The sequence below is a fragment of the Amphiura filiformis genome, chromosome 2, assembly GCF_039555335.1.
Source record: "Amphiura filiformis chromosome 2, Afil_fr2py, whole genome shotgun sequence".
Taxonomy (NCBI): domain Eukaryota; kingdom Metazoa; phylum Echinodermata; class Ophiuroidea; order Amphilepidida; family Amphiuridae; genus Amphiura; species Amphiura filiformis.
In genome coordinates, this window is record NC_092629.1 from 93,070,920 (window position 1) to 93,082,303 (window position 11,384).

Here is an 11,384-nt window from a genome sequence, read left to right on the forward strand (position 1 = left end):
TTAACCTCTACGTAACTACATAGCTCAAATTTCGACCTTATATTTTTGTGTATGAGTTATTGTACCCAACACATTCGAAGGTCATTCTGTGCATGTATAATGGGAATAAAGTCTGAGTACGTACCGTACGTGACATCACACGTTTACGTACAGCGTTCACGTTCTTTAGTGATGGCTATAATGTGACGTACCTATTAAAGGTACGTATTACCTGATTGACGAAGAAATCATCAAAACACTGTTGAATTAGTCTTAATTGTGGTATACCACGTTTGAGACTAATTCGACAGTTTTTTGATGATATCTTCAGAAATACACCAATTTGGAACTCCTAATTTCAATATGTTAAGGGGGAATAATACCCCGATTTTCATCATCAGTACCCCTCTTCTTTTTTTTCTTGCAAATTTATTAAGTACATTATGTTTATCACCTCATGTCCTGAACTTATAAAATATATCTACATATAAAGTGATTTTCAACCATTTTAGAAAGTCATTTTAGCCCTATATATTTTTGTTTATACTGTATCCTAGTAACTCAGATCTGTGTTTCATAACAAACCATAATTTATTCTTTTCAACATGTTCAAGTAGGGTACATGAATAGAATACATTAAATCCTTTGTTATACTCTCTATAGAAAATCTAGTGGTGCATGCAAAATACCTACCATGATATAACACTGAATAAATTAAATAAACACTTATACAATGGATGCATAGTCATAATAGTTGTTAGGAGAAGAAAAGGCTATTAGGTCACGGTATGTCAGGTTATAGGTCAATTGGTTCAGGTCAAATTTAAGCATCAATTTTGAATACACATGTGAGAGTCTGTGATATCATAATGAGGCATTATTTTGATATTCTGTCTTTAACTGGATATATATCGAGAAGTGCATGGTGGATATACTAATATACCTTGGGATGTAAATGGTGAGTACAATTTCGAATGCCTAGTTGAGATGGATTTCACAAATAAATATAAAATAGTTACCAAAATCACAAAAGTTAAGCTTACGGAAAACTACCCAATATGGTTGTATAGGTGACAAGAAATACAATTTTTTCATCATTGCTGTAGTATGGTTGTTGTAACCTGTTACCTATGGCTTAATTAAGTTTCAGTGCAATAATGTCGCAAATTAAAATACAAATTACAGCTCAACATTGAAAATAGAAGCATTTTAACCAGTTCCGTTTTGATAGTTGTGGAGCACCAAGTTCATGAAGTCATAAAAGAAATCAGGAACCACTTATTCCCATTTTACATATCAACTTTATTTCCCTAATGTGTTAGCTTCAGTCTTCAGTCTTCAGTCTTTATGCTCCTAAATAAAGCAGATACCTTGTCCAAGGAGAGATGTGCTGCTCAAAACACAGGTGCAGATGTGCCAATAGTGCAGGATATGTACAAGATGTGCGAGTAAAATGAACTCTAGATGCTTAGAGAACCTGGTGGACTGCAGAAGGCTGTAAAGCTCTAACTGCAGGGAGTGCTGCTGACTGGAAGGCTTGGACTGATGTTGATGTTACAGCTTCCACAGGCAGGCAGTTCCAAATTGGTATCGTGCGAATGAAGAAAGAATACTTGTAAGTGTCCCGAGATGCTCGGATGGGCTGATACCGGAGATGGTGGGTTAATCTCCCAACGGTTGGATGCAGTTTGATGATGGGTGGAAAGTTGACATTTATGAGTCCATGATGTATTTTGTGGAACATTGAACACTGAATGAACAGTCTCCTTGTTTTAAGAAGGTCCAGATCTAACTGGTGAAGTAGTGGTGTGACGCTAGCCCGCCTATCAAAGTTTCCACAAATAAATCGGGCTGCTTGGCGCTGGACTGTTTCCAATGACTTGATGTCCCTAGATGTATATGGACTCCATGCTGATGCAGCATATTCAAGCTGAGGTCTTACTAAACTTTGGTAAGCCTTTAGTTTCACCTTCTGTGAGCATGGTCCAAGATTTCTTCGAATGACGCCAAGGGTACTCACTGCCTTAGATCGAATGTTAGCAATGTGCTCTTTGAAAGTCAAATCACTGGAAATGGTGACTCCAAGATATTTGTGACTAGCAACTTTTTGGATGACTTGTTCAGCTACAGAGTAATTGAAGACAGACTGCTGCTTTTTACGGGTGATGGTGAGATGTTGACATTTTGATGCATTGAAGGCCATTTGCCAACTGTCAGCCCATGCAAAGACAGCTTGCAGATCTTGCTGTAATATCTGATGATCTTCGGGTCCCCGGATTTCTCGGTATAGGATGCTATCATCGGCGAATAATCTGATGTTGGACTTTATCCCACTTGCAATATCATTAATATAGATCAAGAATAGTGTAGGACCAAGGACAGATCCTTGTGGGACCCCTGATTGTACTGGGGCCCAAGCTGAGCACTGACCATTGATGTTAACAGACTGTTTGCGATCTGACAAGAAGCCTTGTATCCATTTGAGTGTTCTTCCCCTGATGCCATAATGGTCTAGCTTTGTGGCCAATCTATGATGAGGGACCTTATCAAAGGCCTTACTAAAGTCCAGCAACAGAACATCCGTTTGCCCACTTCTATTCAAGCATTTTGCCCAGTCATGAACTGCCTCGATAAGTTGCGTCTCGCAGGATCTTTTTTCCCGGAAGCCATGCTGGTTATCTACTATGATGTCATTTGCAGAGATGTTTGGACATGTGTGATAAAACAATATGCTCCATTATCTTGCATGAGATACAGGTCAAACTGATTGGCCTGTAATTTGCTGGATTGGATTTGGTACCCTTTTTGTATATCCCAGTCACATGAGCTTTCCTCCAGTCATCTGGAAGCTGGCCAGTCGCATACGATTGCCGAAAGATATAATGCAACATTGGACCTATCTCAGTGGCATAGTCGTGAAGAAGTCTGGCAGGAATGCTATCAGGTCCCCAGCTTTAGATGTGTTTAACTGCGCCAGTTGTTTAATCACTCCAGCCAGTTCGATGTCTAAGTCATCTATGCTGGAGAATGGTGAGGGGCCCTTGTCAGGGACGGATGTCAGGTCTTCATGCGTAAAAACCGATGAAAACTGTCTATTTAGAGCCTCCGCTTTTGATTTGTCAGATGTAAAAGACTCTCCATCAACTACCAAGGTAGGTATGCCAACAGCTTCCCGCCTCAGTGATCTTATAAATGACCAAAATGTTTTCGGACTGGTATCAAGACTAGGCCCTAAGATTTCTTCCATGTAGTGATGGTACGATTCACGGAGTAATTTGGTTACATGATTACGCTGTTTCTTGTAAGAGCTCCAGAGTCTCTCAGATTTGGATTTTCTTGCAGCACTGTATAATTTGTCTCGTTTCCTCATATGCTTGATTATATGATGGTTTATCCAGGGGTGGGATGGTTTCCCCTTGGACATATGATGGGGACAGACTTTTCCATAGCTTCCAACAAAACGTTTTAAACATATTCCAGTTTTCATTGACTGTTCTTGTGTCTGGCTTACTCTGGAAAAACTCAGTAGAATTCTGTTCAAGTATGTTCTTTAGATTTTCTGTGTCTGCTTTCTTAAAGTTGAATACCTTATGTGGGCATTTGTTTTTGCCGTTTAGGTGCCAGATTGATTTCAAAGATTAGTATATCGTGATCACTGATGCGGAAGCAACTCTAATATTGTTCACGATATTTGGGTTTGTTGTACACACCAAGTCTAAAACATTTTGAGAACGGGGTCTTGTAATCAGTCTGTTCAGCTGGGTCAACCCTGTTTCGGTGAGGAAGTCGAGGAACCCATCATGCAGCTTTTTGCGTGGGCTTCCAACTTTGGTCACACCAAGATCCCAATTTATATCAGGAAGGTTAAAGTCACCACATAATAAGATATTTGTGTGACTTCCATTGTTCTTGTTCATAATCTTGGCTAAGCTGTCAAATAAATGGTCGAAAGGCTCAGATCCACTTTTAGGTGGATGGTAAAAACTACCAATGTAGATCTTCCCGGCATTGACAAATTCCATAGATGACCACAATATTTCACAAGGTGTATCTAACTCAGGCATATCCACCGAGACAAAACAATCTTTCACAGCAAGAAAGACCCTCCGCCTGCTTCATTCCTATCTTTACGGGTGACATTATACCCTTCTGGAAAAATTGAGTACGTTGGAATTGTTGAGCCTAATTTAGACTCACAACCTATGATGACATCCGGATTATGTTCTTTCACAACTGCTTGAAAAGACAGTCTTCCCTTTTCACCTTTCAAGCCATCACAATTTATCACCATTGTTTTCAGCTTTGGCAAGCTACGTTTCTTTGTTTTCAGAGACGATTTGGATCTACGATTATTAGATTTTGTTGGAGTTGAAGTGTCTTGAGGAACAAAATTGCTACTTATATTCAGTTCAGATTCGTCAGTTAATGCATCAAAGGAATTATGACTAGAAAACTGATCACTGTTGAAGAATGCAGAACCAATGTTGGGCATTCCACATTTGTTGCAGAGCCAAGACAAATTTGGATGACACACATACAGCTAGTAAATTTGGTCTGAGATAATGGCACAGTCTTTATGATACCAAACATCACAGGTGTCACATTGTATGGCTACATGCCCATCTTCAACTTCTTGATCACAAATTCACACAGATACTCTGGGCCTGGGTTGGGCTCAACACCACTTAGGATAAAATTAATATGATTGTTTGATGTGTGCGTAAACCATTTAAGTTGGACATCATCAAGCCCCTGGCCTGATAGTTATGCTCTTTAGATCTAGTATAATGAGCCAGTGATAACTGGTGGTTAAAGCTATCTTGGGCTTTGTCAAACTGTGGCTCATTATTGAAAGAAGCATTGTTCTCAAAGGTCTCAAATGGTAGATTGGTAGAGCATGTAGGGGATACACATATGACCCACACGTAGTAGAGTGAGGAGACACTCAAGGCAAATCGGAAAAGAATATCCATAATTATGATGGTTTGTAATCAGTTCCAAACATTGACAATGCACTGCATGCCAGTACAGGTATGAAGTGATGAAGGCTACGTAAATTACACCCAGTTCCACAAAAAATTCAATATGGCCGCCTATTGTTAACATTTGGCGGGAAAATTTTCTAGAAGTCCAGGCTGCAATTTGGTGTAGAGTCAGACTCCAATCCTCTTCAGATAATCAAAATGGTACTGGTACACTCTTCCGGTGGCTTTATTTAAGAGACAAGTAAAAGGAATCACCGACCTGTTAATGTCCATATGATGATATAAGCTCAACACAGTACAACACTGAGCAAGTCTGCTGAATTTGGAAGACTATAAGTGCCAAATATGGTGGATAAAATGGCACTGAAATTTCTCCAACCAGAATACAATACAATGTCCAAAAGCAGCTCCCAGCTTTCAGATGATATTAATCCACACCAGGAACCAATTTTTGAGTTGAAAATAAGTATGATGCATACAGAAATAATGAATTTATCTGGGAGCACAAAAAGACACAACCTTTCCTGTATCATGAGCAGCACAGATTAGCAACACATATCCAAAATTATAACGAAATCCGTTGATAGTAAGCTTTCCAAAATGAAGTGAATTAAAATTCAGTGATGTACCTCCTTTTGGCTTCTATCTGTAAAAAGCATAAGCTACATTGATACCGATGCCACCAATAAAACGAGCAGATTTGCCCCTTCATTTTGCATACCACTTTGTCCAATTTTTTTTTGTAATTTCTTCACAAAATGCAAAAAAATGCAAAAAAAAAATCAATGGGTGTAGTACCCCCTTAATAAGAAAAATAGGATCTCTCATTTGATTTACATGATTATCATAAATAAAAACACTGTAGGCTAATCATGATTATCACGCTGTATAATGTCAGTAATCACGGTTTTTGATGTATATAGAACTGGCTTCATTATTAACTATTAAAATGCAAACTATAGATTGCGTTATTTATTCTAAATCATATTTCTTTATTTGCAAGGGGTAGGTGATTAATACTGCAATTAAAACAGAAAGAGTAATTTCCAGTAACTAAATAGCGCCACCAATTTTGTCATTAATAAATACATTTTATATCCGAAAAAGCTGTAAAAATGCTACAAAAGTGAATCATTTTTGTAAAAGGGAAATTAAAGTTGAGAATGACTCAAAAGCATCTGTATACATTAGCATGATGTCACTTTTAGCTGTTTAGGCCTAAAATTTGGTTGTACATGATGTTTTGTTTGAAAAACTAATAAATGATCCCATCAAACAACCGTGGAATTAGTCCCATACAAGATACATGTGACGACATTTTATGTTATACGTCAATTTGAAAGAATTCCATTTTTCAAAATATCATGTAACCTTCCTTTAAATCCCAATTCCAGAAAAAATACAGCACTATTTTTTGGATTAAAAATATCCTGTCTTGACAAATGAAAAATGGCAAAATCCTAATCCTTTAGTTAGTCCTAACTTTGGCAATAAAAGTCAAAATTTAATATTTTTTGCAATTTGGGAAAATGGTCCCCGAAACATACAATTTTCCATGTTTTTCTTACAATTGTAATCACAAAATTGTAACAATTGGCACAAGTCTAAACATTCAAAATCTTCAGTATAGGTTAAGAATTAGAATGCATAACTTGAAATTAGTTTTTATTCAAGTCTTTGGGCTTGATTGTCTCAGAATACGAAAAATGTCGAAAAACAACCAAAATTGCATGTTTTTGGCCCCTATTAACAAAATTAGTGCTGTATTTTTCTGGAATGGGGAGTAGGTAAAATGTCAACATTTGGATTCCGGTATTGAATTCCCATTTAATACTGTACATTACACACCTTTGCTAATGGTTGTTACCATGTAACAAATGCAACCCCATTTGGTACCTTTTGTCACCTGTGAACACTGAGTGAACACAACCATACCCAACTTTGGTGACAGACATAATTGAATATATGAATACAAAAGCCACCCAAGTCCATACTTTGGCCAACTTGAGTTAAGCATGGGAAAGTGTTGCTATACATAGGCCTGTCATATGTATGAAAGAACAACTCAAATTCATCCTCTGTGTCTATTGAGCATGTGAAAATAGCATGTATGAAAGAATCAACCCAAGTCCATGATTTGAGTCTTGTAACACATTGATTGAAATCCAGTATGTATAAAGTCCACTTGTAACACATTCATTGAGAGAATGAAAAAAAAAAAAAAAATGGGTTTAATAAAGGAAAGTGTGTGGTTTATATTACATGGCAGAATGTTTATCAACATTATACATACATGTGTGCCTTATTTTGTATTATCTTACTAGTTGTAATCTCATTCTAACATTATTGTCTTAGTATATGATTCAAAACCACCCAAGTCCAGAATTTTAAATGAACCCCACGAAGTCCCTGAAATGCTAATCGTCATACCGAATACAGTTTAACCATGCAATTTGCACGTACAACTTACCATATTGACCAGGTAAATCTAACTGAAGGAATTAAAATGATACACAGGTTTTTTTTTCTCAAAATCACTTCCCATGGACTTGGGTGGGTTTTGGATTCATGTATTCAATTGTATGTCTTTTGCCTTTGGGTCTTTGAGACCATAGTTCATACCATGACTACGAACAAACTGAATCCTGAACAAAATACGTTGAACCTCTTGACTAGATGATATGTTTTATTACTTGAGACGTTGTAGTTTGATTCTAATAATATATTGACGGAAACAAATTGAGTATAGCCATGATTCTTAAACACTTGAGAATGTTCCTGCAATCTTATTGGTTCTTACCCATGTGATATGACACAATATCACACAGGTTAGCGCGTGTGCATCAACGCGATACGCGTACTATTTTGAACCAATCAGGCGCATAACAACAACAGGACTGATCGATTTTAAGCCCTCGGTATTTCCTTGCAAAATGTAGGATTTAACTTGATCAAAATTTGTAATACTTATGATATTTAAAACAAAGTGTGTAAAAAGTGCGTAAAACAACTCGGCTTCGCCTCGTTGTTTACTTAAAATAATGATGTCGCCCGTGTTATATGAGACGATAGATGCACTCCAGTGGCTAAAACCAATACCTTTATTCTCTAAATATAACACTGTTTTTATTTTATATGACATCATCACATATCTGATGCGAACAAGTAAATTGAGTCATTAGTCGAGAGCAAATCAATAGTTCAAAATAATGTGCCATTTCAGGGCTTTAGTTGGATGAGAACTCGTATCACAATCGGCCTTACGGTTGTTGTGATGGCGAGGCGGGCATGTGCGCTCAAGTCAGTGGCCAGTTTTTGGTTTACGTATAATATAGAGGGAACTAACATATTTTGTTCCGATGTTACTAGGACATTTGCGCGCAAAGCAAAAGAAAAAATTCAATTTCAGACTATTTTAGCCCCAGATCAACATGAATTTTGATATTTGAAATTTTACAATTTTCCCAATTTTGCAAAAAAAAAAAAAATAATGCTGTTATTGGCATGATTGGGGTTAAAAGAAAGATGCAATTTTTGGGGCCGTGGACCCGGGCCCATCTGGTCCAATGGTAAATCTGGCACTGATCTCCAATATCAGCCCTTATTTAATTTTCGCTCTTGTTCTTGGGGCCCCTGAACTCTCGCGTCCACCCTGTCCACCGCTTGCTACGCCCCTGCGTGAATAACGTCGTATAGGAAGCAAATGGCCGCTAATGGCCGCCTATTGTCTAGACCTATGACACATCTACAGCAGTGGCCGCGATTCACCAAGTGTTTCGAAAAGGCTGCTAGAATAAGAAAATTTTTAATGCTATATTCTTGCACATGCTGAAGAAAGCCTGATTACCCTTTTAAAATGGACGAGTGGGAGGGTTTTCAAAATTTTTTTAAATGAAGCATATATGTATAAAACAATATTTGAATATTAACCGTACATCACATATAACGATTCGTGATACCCAATCGTGCTACAGTTTATGTGGTTTAGGAAGCAGAGAATTTTATTTCTATTTTATATACGCAAAATATTTTCTGAATTTAGTGGAAATGAACACTGAATTGATGGTGAAAATTTTATGTAAAATTTACATAGGTCCGCACTAGAGATTACTGTTTCGTCTTTATGGGAATCTAATCTTTTAATATCTGAATGAAAAACTTTGGGGACCTATGTGGACTTTTCTATAAATTGCAAAAAGCCACCGTCTTATGACAAGAAAAATGGCAAACTTCACAATACTGACCCACACGTGTATATAGCACGTGCAGCCTACACTGAGTCAAAATCGATAATGTATTGTGCATGTAGTCCCCTATAAAGGCCCATTTATTGCCGGATTTCTGTATGTAAAATACGCAGTTATCAACAACTGAGCGCTATTAATACACATTAATGTTTTCAAGCAAATACGATTCAAGTTCTCTGTCTTTGCTTGTCACGTGGTAACCTATGTTGAAGTTGCGATTATATGTTAAAATAAGTTTCAAGATGGCTACCAACAAGGTAGCCGCGCGGTCTAAGGCGCTAGACCAATACTGTATCCATGATAGCATGAGTTCGAGCCCACCTCTGCCAAACTCAATTTTTTTTTCAGTTTCATTTAGGGAAATGTGGCTGGGAGAATTTATGTATGGCGTAGGGAGGGTGGGACACATCATCCCGATTCGTCACGCAATTTTATTCGCTTATCCTATATAGAATCCTGAGCACGCCGACAGTTCAATGTCGATTTCAAACTGAAGTAGCACGATTGGGTTCACGACCTGCTAACTAAGAAATTGGCAAATTGGGAACAAAACATGTTAACATTATTGCCGTCAAAATAATAGGAATGCAATACGGGTAGATCAGAGCTAGTTGAGGATTGCAAGAAAAATTGATTGTTTTTAAGATTTTAATACCAGTATTTGAAAATTGATGCATTTTTCAAGAGTGAGTGCAATTTAAAGGGAGTACGTGGTGGAAAATTGTGAACAGGCGCGATTTTTCTAACACCTTGGAAATTTGTCGAATAAATTATGGACTTTAAACTTTTGTTCCTTTCCTTTCAAAAATTCATTTCGGACCATTATTTTCAATACACACGGAGTGTTAAATAACTTAAAGTTACCTTTAAGGGCAGGTCTATTGCAAAAACAAGTTTATCTCTATTCGAAGAGAATAATTATTACATTACAAGTTGACACTTGTTGCAATTTTTTTGTGCGTATTTCTCCTGAAAAAGGAAAAAATTGTGGGTAAAGTTCAGCCTTGCACGTGTCCTTCCCCGTTTGAAGCGTACGTGTCCCCCCGTTTGTGCTGATGACGTAGGTAAATGGAAGCGGGCACTTTATCATGCTCTCATCATACAATCACAATCACTTTGACAAGTTTGACATTTAGCAACTATGAGTTGTACTATCACTTACCATAACAATGCTGCATAACAATATACACTATTATTGTTCTCATTTCGGGAACAAAACCCACACAGTATTGTTACTAGGCGTTTGCTTTGTAATATTGTCATCCTACTGAAACTATAGCATTGCAGTATACAGGAAATCAGATACAGTTTGTGGACTTAACACGGTTTATATGCTAGTCTCAGATGAAATTCTAAGCTCAAATTATGTATTTATTTTTTAGGCCTAATATTTCTCATGATATTGATATACATATGAATTGTAAAAATCACAATTGTCTAATATATAAAAAAGCGGCTGATTTTATCCATATGTTTAAAAACCATTAAATTTGTAATACTTAATTTGGAGTATTTTCTGTGAACAACAGTATACGTTCTGTCCATTGAGACTGAGAGCGTTTATAGTCCCTTTTCTCACAGCGGGCACCTCTCATTTCATGACGTCACCGTTTTTCTAGGCCAAATCTGTCTCGTTCGAAGGAACTCGCCGCTTAAGTTGGTTTTTGCCGAATATCAATTTTAAACGTCTTATTTTCTCAAAAAAAGGTAATTTTCATTGTCCTCATAATATTAGCTTGCCAATGATATGATGTTGTTTTTGCAATAGACCTGCCCTTTAACCTCCCGCTCTCCCCCATGGTATATGCGCCATGAAAGAATTCCAAATCCATCCGAGGAGATGTTATGGAATCGGTCCCGTCTTGAATTCTGTAACTCGTCCTTGATTGGCATCACCGCTGACCAACTTAACAGACTTCAAAAGAATACAAAATTGCGTGGCCCATTTAATCATGAAGAACAAATACCGAATTTATTAATTCGTTTCAAACAATTCAGTGTTTGCACTGGTAGTAGCCGTATTACTCTCGGGAGACAGGAAGTCTCGAAAGTTGACCTAAACGCTTCCAAACACAACAGCCTCCGTAATACCCACATTCCCTTACGCAGTTCCAAAAGCATCTTAAAACTCATCATGCTTTTCCGGATTCACAGATGTAACTTGTTTGTCTTT